Source organism: Ceratotherium simum, chromosome 5 (genome assembly GCF_057802395.1).
Source record: "Ceratotherium simum simum isolate JZ-2026a chromosome 5, ASM5780239v1, whole genome shotgun sequence".
Classification (NCBI taxonomy): domain Eukaryota; kingdom Metazoa; phylum Chordata; class Mammalia; order Perissodactyla; family Rhinocerotidae; genus Ceratotherium; species Ceratotherium simum.
Window position 1 is genome coordinate 41,057,836 of NC_141904.1, and position 22,963 is coordinate 41,080,798.

The 22,963-nt window shown below is 43.1% G+C and overlaps 1 protein-coding gene and 1 long non-coding RNA gene across 4 annotated transcripts in view; both read left to right on the plus strand.

The window, feature by feature from the left end:
• The window catches only part of CTDSPL (CTD small phosphatase like), a 113,464-nt gene that overhangs the window by 39,374 nt on the left and 51,127 nt on the right, over window positions 1–22,963 (plus strand). The gene's annotated exons all lie outside the window — the stretch shown is intronic.
• Window positions 5,642–11,016, plus strand: LOC147917013 (uncharacterized). The gene is made up of 2 exons (XR_015552196.1): window positions 5,642–8,412; window positions 10,779–11,016. It is a non-coding gene; the product is annotated as an uncharacterized LOC147917013 (long non-coding RNA).

Below are 22,963 nucleotides of genomic sequence, written 5' to 3' on the forward strand. Positions count from 1 at the left end.
GTGTCTTTAAATTGAGAGAACTCTGCCTCCTGTGTCAAAGGTGTAGCATACAGTATGAGCAAAGTAGGTATTTGGGAAGTAGCTCTAGGGGAGAGTAGGCTGTACACTGGAGGACAGCTTTGGAATACACAATCCATAAATGAGAAATAAACAATTTCCAGCTGATTTGAAGACCTGTTCTTTTTCAAGGTTTGAGTCATGCTTATAGAAAAAGGAATCCTTGGGTCAAATGGAGAGTGGAGGAGTGTGGACTGGCACTGGGGACTGAGTTCCCAGCGCAGCTCTACAACTCGTCCGTTGATTTTTCTGCACCAGGCCTTTCCCCTGGAGGCACGGTGCCTTTCAAGTTAGGGAGTGGGTTAGTTAGTTCTTGTGCTGGAGGTTTTCTATTTGCCCCTCCAATCCCCTCTCCACCCTTCTGCACCCTGCCCTGTGCTCTGGAAGCTGACCAGTAGGGACTATATGAACGGGCTCCCTTGCTTTCCTGGCCACCTATTGTGTTCTTCAGCCAGTAGGGAGAACCAACAGGGGATTGGAACTGGGGAGGAGAGCAAGGCCGAAATAGTGATGCTCCTGGCTGCTCTCTGTGGCATCACCAGGTCTGGGCTCCTGGCAGGCAGTCCTCTTCACAAGGCGCTGTCTCAGGGTTCCAGTAGCCTCTCCTCCTCCACCCTCACCCCTTTGGTCCTAGGGTGTAAATGTGGCACTGTTACTGGTCCCAGAACACCGCACTGTGTTTCCCCTACCCCCTCTATAAATGGACCCTTTATTAAACTCTCCTCAAATTACCCACTTTGAGAGTGCCATCTGTTTCCTGCCAGAACGCTGGGGGATATGGTTCCTAAGATCTTTTCCAGCTCCGAAAAAAGGTGCTTATAAGCAGGGGAGGAGCTGGCCCTTTGGGGCTCCCGTTTTTCGCTAGTACCTCCCTGCATGGTTCACCAGTATCGTGGGAGGAAGGGACTGGTAGAAATATGATCTCTGGAGCACAGAGTCACTAGGACAAGAATCACCAGTGCCTTGGGAGGCGTAGACTGTTAGAACCCTGACTCACAAAGTGCACAGGTGTGCTGTCCCACTGTGGTGGAGGGAAGAGAGCGAGGGGTGATCACACCAACTGAACGTGGACTGTCACGCCTACCCTTTTCTGCCTCTGTGACTTTGAGCAAGTCACCTCACTCTCTGAGCCTTAGCTTCTTCCTTCCTAACCCAGAGCTGATAACACCTGCCCTGGCCCACACACGATTGTTATGAGGTGCCAAGGAAGGTGTCTGTGTGAAACCGCTTTGTTGAACCTGAAGTGCAGGGCTGCAGTCATAAAGAGCTTTTACTGAGGTAGGGGTCACAGGCAGGGCGTGGAGCCCAGTGGGGACATTACCTCTGCTCCTGTCCCAGCTCAAAACCTGCTTCCTTTCACTCTTTCCTGTTATGTGCACTTGCTGAGACATACATGGCTCCCAGAGTGTCAATTTCAGGATCAAAGCATGACCTCCGAGATACCAGATTACAGCCTCATGCCATCAAACAGCAGCGGCAGCCTTCTGACATCTCTGGAATTCGGATCCCGACCTAGAGGGTCTTAGGTGGCCATTTATGGCCCTTCTAAAAGCAGCTAGTTCAAAACAGGTCTAAGAGAGGATGAGGGAATTGAGTATGCTTTTTTTAATACATTCTTTTCTTTTTTTTTTTTTTTTTTTTTTTTTTTTTTTTTTTTAAAGATTTTATTTATTCAGTTTTTTCCCCCCAAAGCCCCAGTAGATAGTTGTATGTCATAGGTTCACATCCTTCTAGTTGCTGTACGTGGGACTCGGCCTCACGTTGGACGGAGAAGTGGTGCCTCGGGGCGCTCCCGGGATCCGAACCCGGGCCGCCAGCATCAGAGCGCGTGCACTTAACCGCTAAGCCACGGAGCCGGCCCTTTTAATACATTCTTAATGGTTCAAGTTATCACAGAGACTTCTTGACATACAAGAAAAGCACATCCTTGAAAACTACATATGTCAAATGCAATTTTCTCTTTAAAAAAAATAAAGGGACTTAATTTTTAATTTAACTTTAATCATACTCACTTGGCACTGTTGATATTATATTATGCCATATGCATACAGTCCACATCCAGCATGTGTTCAGGATGAGTGGAAGAGTTGAGAAAAGAGAAAAGGGATGAAGGGATGATAGGCGGAGAGAGTACACAGGATTAAATGCCCTCGTGGATACACACCTCATTGTATTTATTAGGTAGCAGCTGAGAACTGTGCACACAGCAGTGTGAGTGAATCTTAAGAACATAGTGCTTAGTGGAAAAAATAAGAATGATATGCACAAACTAATATATCATGAGTTAAAAATAGGTGCACAGAAAAACCCATTGCACATTTTGTGAGCACTCTTGCAAACATAAAGATACACTTCAAACACATTTGAAAGTTTTCCTGTGAGGTGAGGGGAATGGAAGCAGGCTATAAGGCATAAAAGGAAAAAAAAAAAACAGCATACATACGTAAATGCAGGCCTTTGCCTAGACGGTGTTAATCGTGTGCCAGGACCTATTGCCTGTGGTAAATGCAACCCTCTGCTCCTGAGGTGCAAAACAAACAAACAACAGAAAGTCCTCGGTTTTTCTTTTTGGTTTTAAAAGAAACCTAAAAAGCTTTTACTGGGGCTGGCCTGGTGGCATAGTGGTTAAGTTCGCACGCTCTGCTTCCGCAGCCTGGGGTCTGCATGTTGGGATCCTGGCGTGGACCTATACACTGCTCATCAAGCCATGCTGTAGCGGCGTCCCACATACAAAATAGAGGAGGATGGGCATGGATGTTAGCTCAGGGCCAGTCTTCCTCAGCAAAAAGAGGAAAGATTGGCAACAGACGTTAGCTCAGGGCCAATCTTCCTCACAAAAAAAAAAAAATCTTTTATTGTTAGGTTTGCATGATCTTCTCCTGTAGCCATCACTGTAGCCCCTAAACCACAAGGGTTAATGGAACAAAAGGAACCTTTGCAGGGTCAGAACATAAACACAGAACACAAATCACAGACACTGCCTAGAAACCACATGAGAAAAGGGATGTTGCAAGCCACCCCTCAGGCTCACGTCTTGAACCGTACCACCTGGTAGTGCCCGCCAAGTAGGCAAATGTCCATCCCAGCAGGCAAGAGTGTGGCAAATACGGTTCTCTTTTGTTGAAAAAAAAAAGCCTAATGGAAAGTGGAATATGCAACAAATGCATGTAAACCTATCAGAAGAGCCTGCATAAAATATTTTGAACAATACACCCTCTTTTCTCTTTTTGATGTATTTCCTTTTAGCCTCTTGTCATGGATGACTTTTTTGCAAATTGATATCACATGTCCGTATAATCACATTTTACATAAATTACATTTTTACATCCTATCCTAGTTATTCTTTCCTTAATCTTGCACTTAGTATTTTTCCATTTTGCTACATAGATTCTGTCATCATTTTTAATGGCTGAGTAATATTTTTTTGACTAAATATACCAATACTTATCAGAATGACGTTTAGGCTGCATTCCACTTATCTCCCACTTATAAGTAATGCAGAAAAGAAAGTATCCATGCTGCATAAATTCATATTTTAAATTAATCCCTTAGGATAGACTCAGGAAATGGAATTACTAGGTAGAGGAGTGTATAAAAGCATCTCTGATTCTTGGTACAAATTACTAAATTGCTTTCCAAAGTATAATAGCAATCTACACTTGCAACAGTAGTATGTTCTTGTACCAACATTGTGTTCTGTAAGTTCTTAATTGCTAATTTAATAGCTAACATACATTGATTTTATTTTTGCATTTCTTTGATTAATAGTGAAGTTGAAATTTTTCCAAGCTTGTTAGAGATCAGTATTTCTGTTTATATTACTATTGGGAGTAGTTGTCTTGAACTTTTCTCTTCAGTTTGTATGCAGCCATTACTCAATATTGATATTTAATCTTTATCATAATTCTGCAACTATTTCGCTTGCCCTTTAAAAATTTTTGAGGGGGCCGGCCCCGTGGCAAAGCGGTTAAGTGCGCATGCTCCACTGCTGGTGGCCCGAGTTTGGATCCCGGGCACACACCAATGCACCGCTTGTCAGGCCATGCTGTGACGGCATCCCATATAAAGTGGAGGAAGATAGGCACAGATGTTAGCCCAGGGTCAGTCTTCCTCAGCAAAAAGAGGAGGATTGGCATGGATGTTAGCTCAGGGCTGATCTTCCTCACAAAAAAAAAAAAATTTTTTTTTGAAATTTTACATAAAGTGTTTTCTTTAAAGAAACTGATACTGATTCAGTGGTGTTTTTGTTCATTTTGTTGGCTAAATAAAAATCAAGATACCCTGTTGGTTAAATTTAAGAAAGAAATTTTACGGCATGGCATGGTGAGGAATGTATCAAATCGAGGGCTTTGAAGGTAGACAAAGCTAGGTTCCAATCCCTGCCTGTGGTGTCCTGACTGAACAAATCAGTCAAGCTCTCTGAACCTCACTGTCTTCATTTATGCTGTGGAAATTATGAGCCATCTTCCAGGTGTGAGACTGGGATCATGAACAAACTGGCATGGTGGGTGTCCAGTAAACATGGATTCTTTTCCTGCTCCTTGCCCTCCAGATCCTAGGACCCAGGGGGCTGTTCAGGGTGGCTGGTTAGGAGGAACAAGCCACAGTGCTCACCTGTGGCATGCCCAACACTGCCCTGGGCCTGGCTGTTTCCTTCCAGGCAGCAGGCCCAGGGACACAGCGTTGGCTATCATTCTCGCCAGTTGCTCTGAACAGTGGAGTTGTTGTTCTGGCATATCTGGTAACCAGCTTCCTGTTTTTCCCGGTGTGGTGGTGTTCTTTTAGTCAGCAGCAGGAGGGAAAGAAGTAGTAGTCCTGGATGGGTAGCCTCAGTCCTCTAACTCCTCCTGCGGTGGCCCTTTCCACCAGAGACTCTGTCATCATGATCACAGGGCTCTGTGACCTTGGGCAGGGCCATGACGCCAAGTCCCATGTGTGGGGAGGGAATGAAGTGACGGCAAGTCACCGTTGCTTGGAATTCAGGATTGTAGTGCCCGTGAACTAATGCTAATGGATTTTAAATGTATTCTGATTAAACATTAGACTTTTATTTTCCGCAAAGTGAATGTATCACATATTCCCATTCTCTTCACGTTCTGGGAAGAATGCTTAAGATGTGGGCACTGGAGCCAGACTGCCAGGATTCAGATTCCAGCTCCATCACTTATTAGCTTTGTGACTTTGGACAAGTGACTTAACCTCTCTATGCTTCAGTTTCCTCATCTGTAAAATGGGAGAATAATAGTAACTACCTCATAGGATTGTTGTGAGGACTAAACGAGGTAGTGTGAGTAAAGTATTAACAGAATTAAAGGCCACATAGTAACCAGACAATAGTTAGCATAAGGTCTCAAGATTTTACTTGCTAAACTCCATTTGAATCTATGGTTCTCAGAGGCTAGACTGCATACTTTAAGGCAGAGATCTTGAAATTCAATTTAAAGGTAATTTGGTGAAATTTCTCAGCTCATTAGAAGTAGATAGTATTTATGAAGAATATATAGAAGTAGATAGTATTTATGAAGAATATACATCGAGTATAGTAGCTATATTCCTAAAAAATTAGTTGTAAAATATTATAAATATTTTCTTTTTATTGGCTTTGATTTTTAAAATTCAAGGCTATATTCCCATGAAGAAAGTTTGCTTGCTGCTGAAATAGATGTCCCTTTGTCCCAGGGAAACACAGAGGCTGAATTACTCCATTCCACGGGGTAGGGGCCAGGGGCAATGTGAAAGATGAGCTCACCACATGTGAATGTGGGCCCTGATGTCCAGGAGAGGTGAGATGGTGGGTTACAGCTCTTCTCAAGCTCCAGTGGTTACAAGGTCAAGGCTCCTGCCCTGTGTGCGAAGTCCTCGCCTCTGCCCTGGTTTATGACTATAAATAGGGCTTTGTTAGATGATGCTATTGTCCCGTATCTTTCAAGGGTTCCAGGACAGATGCAGAGCTCACAGTGAGCATGTAGGTAATTTCAATCACTTAATGCACTTCTTTCAAAACAGTTTATCATAGAAGACTGACTTGGTTTATTGCTGTACTCAGGAAATCAAAGCAAAGGGTGAGCCCTAGATGTGGTTATAGCAGCTGCTGCGTTCACTTTTCCACAGAGTGGTTTGCCAAGGTGACTGAATACTAAGTCAGAGTATAGTACTCTTTGGGTTTTACAAACTGGGGGAGATCACAACTTTTGGTAACAAATTGCAGTGCATTTGGAACTTCAGAACTGAGTCTAGGCTGCAGAGTGATGCCTTCCCTTTTGTTACTCAGCGCAAACTGGGAGAGAATTCAGAGACGGGCCAGCAAGATCTGGGAGGGAGGACCCTTGAGGGAAATAGAGCTGTATAGCTGCAACAGAGGAGGCTAAGGGATGAAGGAACAAGGAAGTCTTCTTTATCTGCAGATTAACTGTTTCTAGTTCCACTGAACATCCAACAAGAAGATCCTTTGGCAAATAACAGGGATTTCATTGGAGAAAAATATTTTTTAAAACATTTTAGCGGATTTCCAAAACAGGTTTCAGATTCTCTTACTGGGAAGAGCAAGAGGAAAGGTAGCAGCAAAAATCAAGAAGCTTTCCAGACACCTGGGTGGCCGGTGTGTAACCATCTCTACAGAGAGAAGGAGGAGCAAAATTCTGATATGCTTACAAGTCAAAAACTGTCATTAGGAAAACCTCTTCATTTAATTATAGTTTAGCATATTCAGCTGTGACTTTAAAAGCACTTTGATTTTTGGTGTCTTGGAGGGTGTGGGATACTTAACACACTCCTCCATGGTGGGGTCCAGAAGTGGTCCAGACTTCCCAGCAGTGAAGGACTAAGAGTGCTGCAGTCAGCCCTGGCCATTCCTCCCTTCCAGGCAGATGTTTTCATGCCTAAAGTGTAAGTTCTGGAATAGAGCTTTGTAGTACCCAGCCTCTTCTTGGTTTTGAAATATTTCCTTTATAGGTGGTTTTGTATTAGGAGTCTCTGGGTAAGGGAGACCCTCAATAAATCAACCAGGTATTAGCCAGGCTGCCGGCTACCAGGCACAAGTTTAATGTAAAGGCAGAGGGGTCCCCATATGTTCAGGATGGGAAGAAGGGAAAAGATGTTGGCTCAGACCATGTGTGTGTATGTGGGGGCAGTGTTGGGGACATGGGAGTGAGCCCAATCTTCAGTAATAATGGGAGGCAGGAGTGTATTAAGAATCCAGTTGTCATTTCAAAGGGAGTCTAACACTATAAACAAGGGCACCTTAACTACAAGAATCTGTGAGGGCCTGGTAAATTAGTAACTTCTCCTTTCCACAAATATTTATTAAATATTAACCACACATTAGACGCTTGTGTGATAAACCCTCACAAGTCTAGTTTATTTCTGTTATCCTGTCTTCATCGTCACCATTGCCCCAACACCCAGCCCCAGTATATTTTCAACAATGGCTTCCACTTTTTAAATGCTTACTATGTGCTAGACACTGTCCTAAGTGCTTTACAAGCATTATTAAATTTAATCTTCACAGTAACTGTACTTTCACAGATAAGGATAGCTGAAGCTCAGAGAGCTTAATCAGTTTGATTAGAAACTTGATAGGCATGTAAATGAAAAGCAGTATCTTAAAACCAGATCTACCTGATCCATCCACTACCATGTATGCCTCCTAAATGAGCAAACAACACAAGACTCAGTGGTCTATACCCTTTACACTCCGACTGCCTGGAATATTTTGAGCTAAAATCTGTAGGTGGTAGGACCCAGGGCATAAATCCCTACTTTTTCTTTTTCCCTGAAAGCAGAGAGGGAATGGTTCCCTGAAAGATTGTCCTGCTTCCAGGTGGAAGTGAGAATTGCGGAGACTTGGAAATGTTTATTAATCTGTTTATTTTTATTTCACAGCAGAATTTTGACATCTACTCCAAATTATAGATGTTATAGATGAAGAAACTGAGGTCCAGAGAGAGGAAGAGCCTTGCCCAGGATTACACGAGAGAAAGACTGTTGCTCCGGAATCTAGCAACGTTGGTCTCTGTGTGTGAACATATATGCGCCTGAAACTGTTTCAGGGCTTTCTGTTCTATTATATTGGTCTATTTGTCCATTCTTTTGCCAAAATTACACTTTCTAAATACTGTTACTCTATAAGTTTCAGTATCCTGTGGAGCAAGTCTGTTATTGGCCCTTTGCATTTCCACGTAAATCTTAGAATCAGCTTATCTGTTTCCAGTTTGCACAGAATGAACAAACAAAAATTGCTATGGTTTTCATTGAGATTGAATGGAATCTATAGACCAGTTTGGGGAGAACTGACATCTTTACAATATTGAATTTTGAATATTGAATATTGAATGGTTCTTCAAAACCATGAACATGGTATGTTCCTCCGTTTTTTATGGGCTTGTAAAATTTCTCAAAATAACATTTTAGAATTTTCTGTGTACAGGTCTTACATATCTTTTGATTTATTCCTCAAAATTTTATATTTGGATGTTAGTGTAAATTATAACTAAAATTTTTTTTCCCTTTCTAAATGTTTAGTCTTTGTGTTTAGAAATACAAGAGATATTTCCAGACTGACCTTATATCTCCCAACTAATTATGGATTCTAGAAATTTATATGAAGATTCTCTTGGATTTTCTACACACACAAACAAAATATCTGTGAATGACATTTTCCCCCCTTTCTTATACCTTTTTTTTTCCAGTATGATGTTGAATAGAGGTGGTGATTCAGGCATCCTTGTCTTGTCCTTGATCTCAGCAGGAAGCTTTCAACATTTCACCATCAAGTATGATGAGTGCTATAGTTATTTATAAATACTGTTTGTGAGATTCAGGAAGTCCCTATCTAGTCCTAGTTTGCAAGGAGTTTTATCATAAGTGGATGTTGAAATTATTTTTCTGAATATTTTGATATGATTTTTTCCCTTTATTCTGTTAATGTGATGATTGCATTTCTGCATTAAACCCATTTGCTTGTGATGTATTATAGTATCATTTTTATATGTTGCTGGATTCATTTTCCTAATATTTTGTTCAGGATTTTTACATCCATACCCATGAAAGTATAATTTTACTCTTTTGTAATATCTTTGCCACGGTTTGGTTAGTCTCATAAAATGAATTGGGAAATGCCATCTTTTTTGTTCTCTGGAAGAATTTGTGTAAGATTGGTATTGTTTCTTCCTTAAGAGTTTGTTTAAAATTGATGTTATTTGTTCTTTAAACATTTAGATATCTTCTTTCAGTACTTTGATAATGTTCCAGTGTCTTTTGGCTTTCAGTATTTTCATTTAGAACTCAACTGTCAGTCTTCTTGTTACTCCCTTGATAATAATCTGTCTTTTTTCCCTCTGGAAAAAAGAGGGATTTTGCTGCTTTTAAGATTTTCACTTTGTCTTTGGTGCACAGTAGTTTATTATTATGTGCCTAGGTATAATTTTCTTTTTATTTATCCTGTGTAGGGTTCATCCATTTCAGATCTTGAATCTGTGCTTAGTGTCTTTCTTCAGTTTTGAAAAATTCTTGGCTATTATTTCTTCTGCCCAATTCTCTCTTTCCTCTCCTGCGACTCTAATAGCATATCTATTAGACCTTCTTATGGCATCCCCTGTATCTCTTACTCCCTGATATTTATTTTCTATCCTTTTGTCTCTCTTAGTTTCAAACTAGGTATTTTGTTTGGACATATTATTTAGTTCACTAATTTTCTCTTCAAGCTGCATTGAAGCTGCTGTTAAACCCACCTATTGAATTCTTAGTTTTGAGTTATTTTATTTTTAAGTTCCAGGATTTCTATGTGTTTGTTTTGTTTTGTTTTGTTTGTAGTTCTCTGAGAAACTTTTCAATTTTATCTTTTAACTCTTTGAACATATGAAGCATAGTTTTTAAAAAAAATTCTGTGTCTGATAACACCTTTATTTTTAGCTTTTGTCTGTTTCTGTTGCCTGTTGTTTTACTTGGAATCTATTCATATTGTTTTTATCCTCATCTACCTGGTTATTTTTGATTGAGTGCCAGACGTCATAGATGAAAACTTACAGAAATAACTTGAGGCCTTGGATGATGTTATCTTCCTTTAGGGAGAATTTATATTTGCTTCTGGCAGGCCCCTGGAGCACCAGCAATCTGTTAGCACTGTCAGCCGGTTTCAGGATTGAAGGGGCCTCTGCACCTGTGAGGACCAGTCTGCTTGTGATTCACCTTTACTCTTAGGGATTAGGCCTTTGAGAATCGGACTCTAATTTTCGTTTTCCTCATCCCACAAGCTGTCCAAAGGGCTACTCAGCCTTTCAGCCTCTTCGCCTACTCTTCCAGAAGTGGCAGGCATTCTTAGGGGAAGAGTATCTCCAAAAGCCAGGCTCGCCTCTCTGGATTTCTCTCTTCTCCTGAATCTTGGCTCCATTATTCTTCACTGTCTGCTAATTCTCCATAACTTCAAGCAGAATTAAAAAAATATTTTTTCAGCTTTTCTCATTGTTCTCAGCAGGAGGGTTAGTCTGAATTACTTAGCCTAACATTATTTCACTGGTTTTTAAATGTGGTGCTTTTATTCACATGGTGCTTGTTGTAGATTAAATTGTGTCCTGCAGAAAGATATGTTGAAGTCCTAACCCCCCAGTACCTCAGAATGTGATCTTATTTGGAAATAGGGTCGTTACAGATATAATTACTTAAGATGAGGTCATATACTGGAGTAGAGTAGGCCCTTAATCCAATGTGATTTCTATCCTTAAAAGAAGAGGAGAAGAGACACAGAGACAGAGGCACACAGGGAGGAGATGGCCATGTGATGATGGAGGCAAAGATTGGAGTGATGGATCTACAAGCCAAGGATTGCCAACAAACACCAGAAGCTAGAAGAGGCAAAGGATTCTTCCTACAGGTTTCAGAGGGCACATGGCCCTGCCGACACCTTGATTTCGGACTTCTGGCCTTCAGAACTGAGAGACAATAAAGTTCTGTTGTTTTAAGCCATCCAGCTTGTAGTACTTTGATATGGCAGCCCTAGGAGACTAATACAGTGCTTTATAGTGTACAAAGTACTTTCCATAAACCACCTTGTTTTTTCTGCACAACTATCCTGACAGGAAGGCAAGAGGACAGGTGGTGCTAGATGAGATCAGAGTTAGAGAAACTGAGGCCCAGAGAAGAGGCATCAACATTCTGGGTGCCACAAGTCACAGGCAAAGTTTGGATATACCTAGGTGTCCTGCTTCTTTCTATCCCACTGAGATGCCAAAATTTTTGTCCACCTTGATCACATCTTTCTAGTGTCCTAGGTATAGAGAGGTTCCCTGTGACCCTCTGCTTATGCTCATTGCTTGTAGGTGAAAAGGACAGAACATTTACTTCACTGGGCTACGCACATGTTATTTGTCTATTCCCTCATTTGTTCAGCAGACGCTTATCAAGCATCTGCTGGGTGAGGAGGGGCACAGTACAAGGAAGGACAAATGTAAGAGGGACAGAACAAGGACTCAGTCTCTCTCCTCAGGAGCTCACAATCCAATGGCAGAGAAGATGCATGTTCACTCTTAAACTATTATAGCTTTTAAGATAGAACTTAGTAGAGTATGAATAATTTTACTCATATGAAGTGAATTTTCCACTGTGGTTTATACATAAAATGAAATGTAAGAAAGCATTTGTATATCCTGTTTAATATTTATGGTACATCTTTTGCCCAAAAATGTTAGACACTCTCATTGTAATTATTCAGAAAATTATCTGCTGATAAATTGCCCTAAATTATATCCCAATATAGATGAATAAATTTAGTCCTTATTAGGTTGATGTCATCTAGCTGAAAAATGTAGCCTTACAGCAAATGCCAGACTGCAGTGTACTAGATATAGTTTTACTATTAAATGTTTCTATTTAGTACATGGTGTTACTTAGTCATGAAATTTTTATTTAGAACTTTCAAAGGAGTATAAAGGAAGCCTCAGGCAGTTCCTGTCCTCAGCCAGAGACAAACAGTAAGCGATGAAACCTTCATTCTTTCATTCATTCAACCTTAATTTGAGTGTCTGGGCAGTGGGGATATGGTGTTGAATAAGACATGAATGAGCAGAATATAAAATTCAATGCTATTGTGTTTGACACTAGAAATTTGAGAAAAGAGCTGGATGAGCCAAGTGCCCAAAGGCATGGTAGAAATTAAGAAAGAGAAGTGTGAGTTGGAGTTTTTAGGGAAGAATTTCAGAAAGTTTCATGGAAGTGGGCCTTAAAAGGTAAGAAAGGGTAGGGGCTAGAGGAAGCCTGGGCTGGTCATACTAGGTAAGGAGAGATGAGGAGCAGAAGCAGAGACAGGGGCAGGGAGGAAACTGGAAGCATACAGAAAGGTGCTCCAGAAGAGACATATGCTCAGTATACTCAGTTACATGCATACTTGCTTCATTGAATCAGAGAACAGACCTCAGGGCCTGGAGATCTAAGTTACAGTCTCTATCTCCCTCTAATCAACTCTGACATCGTGCAGGTCACTTCATTTCTCTGCTTTTATTAAGGAACTAAAAAATCCAGCTGGCATCAGGACATTCCTCAAAGTCTAATTTGTTAGAGCCCCTTCCACCTCCGCCCAACCCGCCCCCATTGCTTGCCTCATCAAGCCAATGCCTTTGCCAGCTTTGGAAGTCTCTGTGTCTTCTCGGGCTAGCTGGGGTCCTTGTGGCCCCCTGTGCCATGTGCTTGGTCTTTTCTTAGCTCCATGCCCCTGCTCCACGTTTGGCTCACTACCTTCAGGGAAATATGTGGATTATTTCCCAATCCTTCTTGCATTAATGTATTACTTGCAGCCCTCCTGCCTATAAATGTGGCCTGCCTCTCCCTAGGAGGGTCATCTGGGCTTACATTTCTAGAGGACTCAGATTTCATTCTGTCTTTCCAGTCACATTCTGTTTTCATATCAGTCAGTTCTCAATAGTTCTTCCATCACATGTTGTCTTGATTTAATATCATCACAAACTGGATAGACCAAAATTTACGTTGCTGTACAGGGACACTAAGAAATCGTATTCTTTAGTTGTGGTAGAGTTGTTTTTTGTTTGTCTTTTTGCATCAGATAGATAAGGTCTTAAATAAAGGACAGTACCCGAAGCTTCAAGACCATCTGAGTCCTTCACCCAACAAACATTAGGAACTATGTTCTGGACCCTCTGCTATTAGCTGGGTCAGAATCAGGAAAAAAACACTTTCCTGCCTCCAAGGAACTCCCCCTCTAGAAGAGGAAGTAGGCCCTATAGAATGATAAGAGTAGAACACTAAGGGACATTGTGTGAGTACCAGGAATGCCTTTTATTGTTATAGGATTTGTGTCAATGGGAATATTTATTATTAAAAAGATTATACATAATATAAAAATAGATCATGTGTGGTATCAGTGGTTTTCAGATGGCTTTAAAATCCCTGTTGGGCTGAGGGGATCAGATACAGTTCTTCCTGCCCCTCCCACCCCCAGCAGCTCCTCTCAGCTTTTAGTGTTTTATTAGATGTCCTTGTACAAGTTACTTTTTGAAAATGGGTATCCATTGATATTTTGAAGTTTGAAAACTACACTTGTCTGTAGAAGACACTTTACCATGGACTCTGGACTCTTGGGAAACTGCACTTAAGGGTCTTGTGAGCAGAGTATCCTTATTGTTTTCAGGAGTCTACTCCAGAATAGGACCCCTCACCTTGGGTCATTCAGAACAGTTTCCTCAATAGGGAATGTAAAGCTTTTCCCTTCTCTGGGAAAACGGTATTGGAATTTTGCCTTGTGTTGATAATTAACACGACATTATGGACAGATTCTCTGAATATATTTTCACCTCCATCTTTATTTTAAAAGTGAAGTGTGAGGTAGAAACTGGAATAAGAAGTGGGGCAGGTGTTGAGGACCATTTCCAGGAGTGATTATTTAATGAAAACAGGTATTTTCTAATCTAAAACCAGGTCCTGGAGAAGTTGAGGAATTGATGGGAGGCTGCAGTTTCAAGAGCTGGAGAGTTAGTTAGCAGATAGAAGCCTGCAGCTGAGGAAGGATCAGCAGGGATGGAATGGGAGAGGGGGGCCAGGGCTCCCCTTTTTTAGAGTAATGGGTTCTCCATGAGCCTCTGCCCCCAGGGTCCCTCCTGGATTTCAGGAGCTGTGCTTGGCTGGGCCCTGGGGGAGGCAGAGAAGGAAATTTGGTTTGCAGTGCATTCTTCTCAGTAGGTAAGCCAAGTGAAGGTGCCCACAAGATAACTGGAGAAGGGAGCTGGCAAAAGTAGTCAGGGGGCCAGAGAGCTAATTTAAGAGAGTGGAGAGTTATGGAAGCCCTGAGGGTGATTCCTTCTCTCAGTCACTGCTTGTGGCTTAAATAATACTCATTTATTCTCTTATAGTTCTGGAGGTCAGAAGTCAAATCAGTTTCACTGAGTTAAAGTCAAGGTGTTGGCAAGGCTGTTTCTTTCTGGAGGCTCTGAGGGAAAATCTATTTCCTTACCTTTTCTGGCTTCTGGAGGCCACTTGCATTCTTTAGCTTGTGACTTCTTCCTCACTCCAATCTCTTTTTCCATCTCATGTCTCCTACTTCCTACTTTGGCCCTCTTGGCATCCACTTATAAGAACCCTTATGATTACATGTAGAGCCCAGCTGGATAATCCAGGATGATCTCCCCATCTCTAGATCCCTAACTTAGTTAAATTTACAAATTCCCTTTGCCATAGAGGTCACATTCACAGGTTAGAGGGATCAGATGGGGCTATCTTTTGAGGGGGAGCCTTATTCAGTCTACCATAGGACAGAAGGGATTTAGCTAAATAGTGAGGAACAATTTCTGGATGGAAGACAGTAATTCATGATCTCAGCTTAAGGTCTTTGAGGATGTGCCACCCTGTCTTGGGGGCTGAGCCAGCCTGGCTGCTGGAATTGAGATCCTCAGATCTTCCTCCAGCAGATGGAATGTTCCCTGGTGTGCACCAGGTCTTGGTGAGACTAAGCACTGTGGGGGCAGCTCTCTCCAGAGTTGACTTGTCTGGTGCTGGAAGCAGGGGTGTGAGCTGCTGGAACTGCTTAAGGAGGAAGCACTCTTCTTTTAATTGGCAGCTTTGGTTGTTCTGTAGCTTTGCTCACCCTCAGGTCAGCCGTGTTTCCTCAGCCTGTGGAGCATCTGCCCTGATGGTTTAACATCAGATTAGGGGGCTAGAGAGGCCTTGCCGGGTACCCTGGCAGGAGGTGTGTGGGAGTCCTGGCTTTTCCTCACTTGGGTCTGTGGATGGTGAAGGGCCAGGCAGCAATGGCATTTCCAATTTAGAAACATCCTCCTAAAGAGTAATATTTTCAAAAAGCGACCTTTTGTGAGGGAAGAATAGCATCTGGTTTAAGATGTACATCCACTTTCACCCAGGTACTGCAGTGTTTTCAGTAGCTAGGGGATTTCATGTGGGTGCATTTCACTTGCTGTATGGAATGGGGCAAATCTGATTGGCTCACTTAGGTTCAAGAGGACCTAATAATTCAGCCCAGTTCTGGTCTCTTCCCTGCCCCCAACCCTCTGTGAGCCCTACTGCCCTCTGCACTTACTCAGCCCTGTGGACCTGGCTCCAGCCCGTCCTGAATCCTCTCTACCGCCCCTGGGTTTGAATCAGTGCCCCTTAGGCCTTGTGAGCCTCAATGAGCCAGAGCTCTCATGACAGGAGAAAGAGAGAGAGGGAGCCAAGGGAGGAGAGCAGAGGAACAGTCTTCCTCCGCCTGTGCCCATTGCAGTTGTCCTAGTACCTTCTTATCCATTATTTTATCTTTCTTACAGCATCTTCTGGAGGTGGCCAACACAGGACCATTTTTTTTCCAGGTAACAGAGTTTAACTTCTGGTTGGCTAAGTGACTTGCCTGAGGAAAAGGATATTGGAGACTGGATGCTGTCTGGGATTCTTTCCACTACTCCCATCTGGGGAGTGGCACCTCTGGCTGTGCTTGCCTGACAGTCACAGCAGTGAGCCCCTTGGCGCTATCTCTTCCACAGTCAGGACAGAGAACTAGAGGATGTGAGGAACCAGTGCCTCTTCTGCCAGACATATTTGACCTGTGTCATAATCAATACCCCCAAGTTTAGAGACTGTGTTGTAGGGAGTTGTATGTGTATCTGTCTCCTCCCACTAGTTTGGTATTTCATAAGGACAGGAACATTTCCTTATTTAACTATTTTTAATCTCTCAGTGCCTAGTCAGGCCCTGGCACATAGTTGGTGTGAGAAAGCAGTCCCAACTGCTACTACCACCTCCATACACACACACACACACACACACACACAGTGTATATAACTTTTGTGCTGATACAGAACTATTTTGACTTTTTGAGGTCTATGGGACCTCACCTTTGTGGTAAGGGGACATACCCCCTGTAAGAGAGTGGTCATTACAATTCCTGGTCATCCTGGGACATCTTCTTTCTTCTCTTTGTGCCCTGTTGTCTTGGGCCTTGCCTGTGCCGAGTTCAGATGTGCTTGAGGACTTTTTCCCAGGTCATGGGGAATGAAGACCTCTGCTTGAGGGAGGAGAGGAAACCAAGGACAGCCTCATAGACTACCCATGGAGAGGGGCCTGAGGGCAGCCACATCTAGCAGCCCCTGTAAGTTACTGTCTGACTTTGATTCTTTTTTTTTAAACTTTTATTTATTTATTTTGTGAGGAAGATCAGCCCTGAGCTAACATCCATTGCTAATCCTCCTCTTTTTGCTGAGGAAGACCGGCTCTGAGCTAACATCTATTGCCAATTCTCTTCCTTTTTTTTTTTTGCCCCAAAGCCCCAGTAGATAATTGTATGTCATGGTCGCACATCCTTCTAGTTGCTGTACGTGGGACACGGCCTCAGCATGGCCAGAGAAGCGGTGTGTCGGTGCGCGGCCAGGATCCGAACCCGGGCCACCCGTAGTGGAGCGCGCGCACTTAACCGCTAAGCCACGGGGCCGGCCCCTGAGTTTGATTCTTAAATGCTGTCCTCAAACTGAAGGCTTGCAGTGCTGTGGACCGTGAAGCCAGGCTCTGTCCCCAGACTGAGCCTGAGTGGTCTGGGAAGCAATGCCCTGAAGCATCTAAAGCAGGAGCAGCGGTGACCAGTTGGATTCCCAAGTGAAAGTGGATCTCAGGACAAGAATTGGGCCGGAAACTCTAGTTGCTCTATCCCTTAGGGAGATTCTCCCTCCTCTGCCCAGGGTAGAGGATCAGGGTGTTATTTTATTAAGGGAGCTAGCAGACTTCCTTACATTCAGTGCCAGATAAATATTTACTAAATAGATTGCTATTCTTTTTCCTTGCAAATGTGGCTCTGGTGAGTTATGGGTTAAATCAGCCCTTATGTGCTAGCATGGGTACCTTATCACTCTTTATCACATGGTATTTATGGGAAATAGCATTCCAGCTTCCAGAGAAGTGATTGGCAAGTGAGGCTTATGAACACAGCCTACTTACCAGCCAGGGCCTTGCCACGTCCTGGCCTAAAGCACTGAAGTATATGTTTCTGTATAAGGGCTATCTTCAAGGCTACAGCCCAGCTCGAGCTCAGAGCCCACAGGCCTGTCAGGGCTATTCCAGCCTGTGGGTATTTGACAAGCCAGGGCAATGTTTCTTTCTTTTTTTTTTTGAAGATTTTATTTATTTACTTTTTCCCCCCAAAGCCCCAGTAGATAGTTGTATGTCATAGCTGCACATCCTTCTAGTTGATGTATGTGGGACACAGCCTCAGCATGGCCGGAGAAGCGGTGCGTCGGTGCGCGCCTGGGATCAGAACCCGGGCCGCCAGCAGCGGAGCGCGCGCACTTAACCGCTAAGCCATGAGGCCGGCAGGGCAATGTTTCCATCGTGGACAGTAAGGGGTGAGTTTGCCAAGCATCCTTTACTTCCCTGTGTTACTTTATCTCATGTAATATTACATCAACCCAGTCTGAGCCAGGTAGTACCACCAAGGGGCTGTAAGCAGGAAAGGGGCCTGACCACATCTGCATTTCAGAAAAGATCTCTCGGAAAGAGTGCGTGAGGAGACACTTGTGATCAGTCAGACTGTTGCAAAGGTCACAGGGAGGGAGGGGTGGTGGCGTGGGCCAGGTTGATGGCTGAGCAGATGAGTAGAAGAACCTGGGCCTGGTAGCTGATTGACTGTAAGGGATGCAGGAGGAAAAGCTGAGGTGGTGTCCACATTTCTGGTGTTCTTGAAGTGGCATTGAATTAGTCAGTTGGAGGAAGGAGCCCTTAGCTCTTCTTTTGGAAAACCCTGAAAACGTTGTGAAAACTTCCAGAGTACTGCCATCCCAACTGATAGTTCAAGCGTGTTCTTAAAATATCTGATCTTGGCAGAGTGGAACTCTGTGTAGGAAGAATCACATGGTACTTCTTATTCCATGTTCAGGCCCCAAAGTGTGGTGTTTATTTTGAAATACGTGGTTTATGCATTTTTATCTGGAGACGTTTCTTGGGGTCATTGATTAATATTTTTCTGTCTATTATTCCTAGAAAATTCCTGGTTAAGGAACAAATAACTAAAAACATTTCTTATAAAGTCATCCTCTTATGGGAATTCAGATTGTATGGTTAAAAACTGTAGGCTGTCAACAGTGACATTTTAATGTGCTTGTTGCCATATAAATTATTAAACTGTTAGCTAGTTGATACAAACAAGCCTTCTAAGTATTCCTTGCTTTTCTCTGGTTTTAGCACTTATGACCGCCAGACAGGGCTCGCTGGCCAGTGACTGGAAAAGTCTGCTTCTGTTCTGTGCTGCCCGGGAAGTAGGTCTGAGGGCTTCAGAAACTTGCCCCAGGCTGTACTTGACTGGAGTGTCCCAGATTAGAGAGGAACCCTGTTCGCAGTGAAGTCCAGAGTTGATATTTGAGAGACTGAAAGACAGTGATGAATGACCCAGTGCCAAGAGCTTTTACTTTTACTCAGAGACTCCCTGTATTGTAATTGCCAGCTTTTCTAGCAAGGGTATACCAGAGGGCACCCTGAGGAATTGTCCTGGTGGGTAACATGTAAAACATCCTACACCTCATCTTGATCTTCCTGCCTCCACAGCTGCAAAATAACGACAAAAGTAAATATTTGGGGCCAGGTTTATTTTGGTCCGACAAGTTCCAGTCTGGTTTCTAAAATTAGGAATTCTGCGGGATGCACGTGGTTTGGGGCATCCTGCCAGAGAACTTTGTCTCAGGGATGTACAGTTCTCTTATTTGTTGTTGCTTGCTTGGAAATGTGCATCTAAACCTTCTCTCATGTCTGTCCATCTGTGTAGACCCACTGCTGATGGTAGGAAGGCTCTATCCAGCTAATTTTGGTAGGCTTCTGCCCCCCTGCCCTCACCAGCGTGACCCTTGCTTAGAGGAGGATCTGAGCCTGCCGTCTGTCCTTCCTACACTGTGATACAAACCTTCCAAGAGCACAGCTCTCATCCTGTCCCTCCTCAAAGCCTTCACTGAGCCCCCCTACACACTGCCTTCAGGCTAAAGGCCCCCCTCCACTCTGGTCTCACCTGGTGGGACATCCTCTGCCACCAGCCAAATTGGCTTCCTCATTGCCCCTCAAACACGCTGGCTGCTTGCTTCCATTGTAACTTTCTATTTCTCCCCTATAAATGTCCCTCTGTATCCCCTCTGTTCATTCTTCCAGGCTCAGCTGCAGTCCCACCTCCCCTGGGAGACTGCCCTGCCCAAGGGAAGCCTTGGCTAACCACTATGGATATTTGCCCACATCATCCATCATTGTCTCTTTCCCTCAATGCACAGTGCAAAGGAGATACTCAGGAAACATTTCTGTTTAGACCCTGCATTTAGTGTCAAGTTTCCCCCTCCTGGAAGTTGTCCTTGCCCTGTAAAAGGCTACCCTCCCAGCACTGGTTCCTGGGCCTGTCTTTCTCCTCCTTGCAGACTCATTCAGCTCTTTGTAGAATGTAGCAAGGGCTGCTGTTATCCTACACCTCTAATTGGGGTTGTGTTGAAGTGGGTGGGGCCTGTATTCATAGGGCCTTGCCTTCATCTGTCTTCTGTGGTAGAATAGAAGTAAGCGTGACCACTTCATGGACGTTCAACCTGTGCCCCGCAGAGGGCCTTGCAGTTGGTTTAATGCTCTGCTGTTACTGTCTTGAAATTCTTACTTCTTGAACAAAGGACTCTGCATTTTTATTGTGCACTCGGTCCTGCAAAGTATGTATCTGGTCCTGGGAACAGGGCAGGTGCTGACAGACAGGTAAGGGTAGGGAGACGTTACAGAAACAATGCTAGGTGAGATATGTGTGGAGGCCAGTGGAGGGTAGGTAACAGAATGGGAGAAAGAGAAGTGGAGGAGATACATCAGTTATGAGGTTCCTTCCCTGTTGGGCTGACAGTTTTTCAAAGCCAGGAGTGTTCCTCAGGGGTGGTGACTTCACAGGACCTGACTTTGGCCCTGTGGAGGCCAAATAAATAGCCTTATTTAAGTTCTGTCATGACCCTGTCATTTTTCTGGTGCTGTTCCAACAAGTTTCCTGTCTCAATCAGAGGAAAAACCAAGTCCTTCCAGTGGCCTGCAGGCCCTGCCTGACCTAGCTATTCACCACTGGCTGCCTCTTTTACCTCTGTCTCTTCAGTTATTCTGTTGCAGACACCCTGGCCCCCTTGCTGTTCTTGAACATGCCAAGAATGCCCCCACCTCGGGGCATTAGCATCTGCTGGGCTCTGAGCCCAAAGTGCTCGTCCTCCAGGTAGCTCACCCTCACCTCCTTCAGGCCTTTGCTCAGATGTCACTTTATTAGTGTGGTCTTCCCTAAATACCCTGTTTAAAATAACACACACACACACACCACTCTTTAACCTCTTTCCTGCTTTACTGTGATCCACAATACTTATCACCATCTGACATACTCTATATTTCACATCTTTATTTATTGTCCCTTTCTTCCTGCTGGAATGTAAGCTCATTGAGGGCAGGGATTGTAAGTTTTGTTCACTGCTCTATTGCTAAGCACATAGAATATTACCTGACACATAGTAGACACTAAATAAACATGTGCTGGATGAATTCACTGCCCTTTGGGGACTGACAGTCCTGCTACTTGAGACCAGAAGAATGACCAGTAGTATCTGGGGAGAGGTCTGTGAGGCCATGGGAAAGTCACAGAGGAGATGGTAGGCTGGCTGACAAAAGGAAATTAAAAGGTACCACGCAAATAAGTGGAGATAAAACTGGAAGAGCCAAAATGAGTAGAGCAGCAAGAGATAGGAAGAGACCTTTACTGAAGCCACACCAGGGCACTGTAGAGGACCAGCCATGGTGGATAAGATCATAGGTTTCCAGCCCACATAAGAAACACAGTTATTTTGGGAAAAAAAAAGAAACTATTAATTTTTTCATTCCTGCCCCTACCGTGGACCCCATATCAATGCTATCAGATAAGCTATTAAGGAATTAATTTTTATTCTCTTTTATTAATAGAGACATAGATAGATGTCCTTCAATATTATAAATAAGAAACAACCACTGACTATCACCAGCCTCATTGAGGACTCTTGAGGCATTATTTCAGATGACTATTCCTTTTTTCAGTTTTGAACCAGTGTTTGGTGTGACTGGATAGAGAGCAAAATGTAGACATAGTTACATTTTAATTGCAGAACCTACGTAGATGTAGGATATTCTGGGTGAACAGACTTGCTCCTTTAGTAATTCTAATTAAATAGCTGGCAGAAGTTTGACCCAATAATAGCAGTTTTTGGTGGAATTTTATCAATTAATTATGGCTTTTGTCCACAAGAATAAGAAGCAAATGCATTTGTTATCTAGAGGGTACTTGCAATGCCCAATGTTGGGTGATGGTGGTGATGAGCCAGGAGTGAACAAGCCCCACCGCTACACTTGGCTCACTCACAGGCCAGAGAGAGTGAGAAGGATATCCCATAATGTGTTAGTCGTAATGACGGTGGGCAGAAAAGTATAGGCTTTGCAGTCTAACAACCTGAGTAAAAATTCCATTCTACCACTTAGTAGCTGTGCATCCTTGGGCAAAGTCTGGGTGCCTCACTTTTTGTCTACTAAAATGAGGGTGATGATAGCTACCTGAGACGAGGATTGCATAAGGTCAAACATGTGAACCACTAGCACAGTACAGGAGGCGTTCCGTTAGCGGTAATTGTGGCTTCCTCCCAAAGCCACTCCTTTTTTTTTTATGTGAAAAAATACATAACCTGAAATCTACCCTCTTAATGAATTTTCAAGTGTACAGTACACTATTGTTAACTATATGAACATTGTTGTACATCAGATTTTTAGAACTTTTTCATCTTGCATGATGAAAGTCTATACCCATTGAATAGCATTGCCCATCTCCCCCTCCCCCCAGCCCTTGGCAACCAACATTCTGCTTTCTGCTTCCATGAGTTTGACTATTTTAGATACCTCATATAAGTGGAATCATACAGTATTTGTCCTTTTGTGTCTGGCTTGTTTTAGCATAATGTCCTCAAAGTTCATATGACAGCATTTCCTTCTTTTTTAAGGCTGAATAATATTCATTGTATTGTATATACCACATTTTCGTTATCCATTCATCCATTGATGAACATTTGATTTGCTTCCCTCTCTTGGCTGTTGTGAATAGTGCTGCAGTGAACATGGGAGTACAAATAGCTCTTTGAGATCCTGTTTTCAATTCATTTGAAGAAGTTTTCAATTTATTTGAATCCCAGAAGTGGGATTGCTGTATCATGCGGTAGTGATATTTTTAATATTAAAAATACGGGATTTTTAATTTTTTGAGGAACCTGCATACTGTTTTCCACAGCAGCTACACCATTTTACATTCCCACCAACAGTGCATAAGTGTTCCAATTTTTCCACATCCTCATCAACACTTGTTATTTTCTGGGTTTTTTTTGGTAATGGTCCACACACACACAGGTGTAAGGTGGTATCTCGTTGTGGTTTTGATTTGCATTTC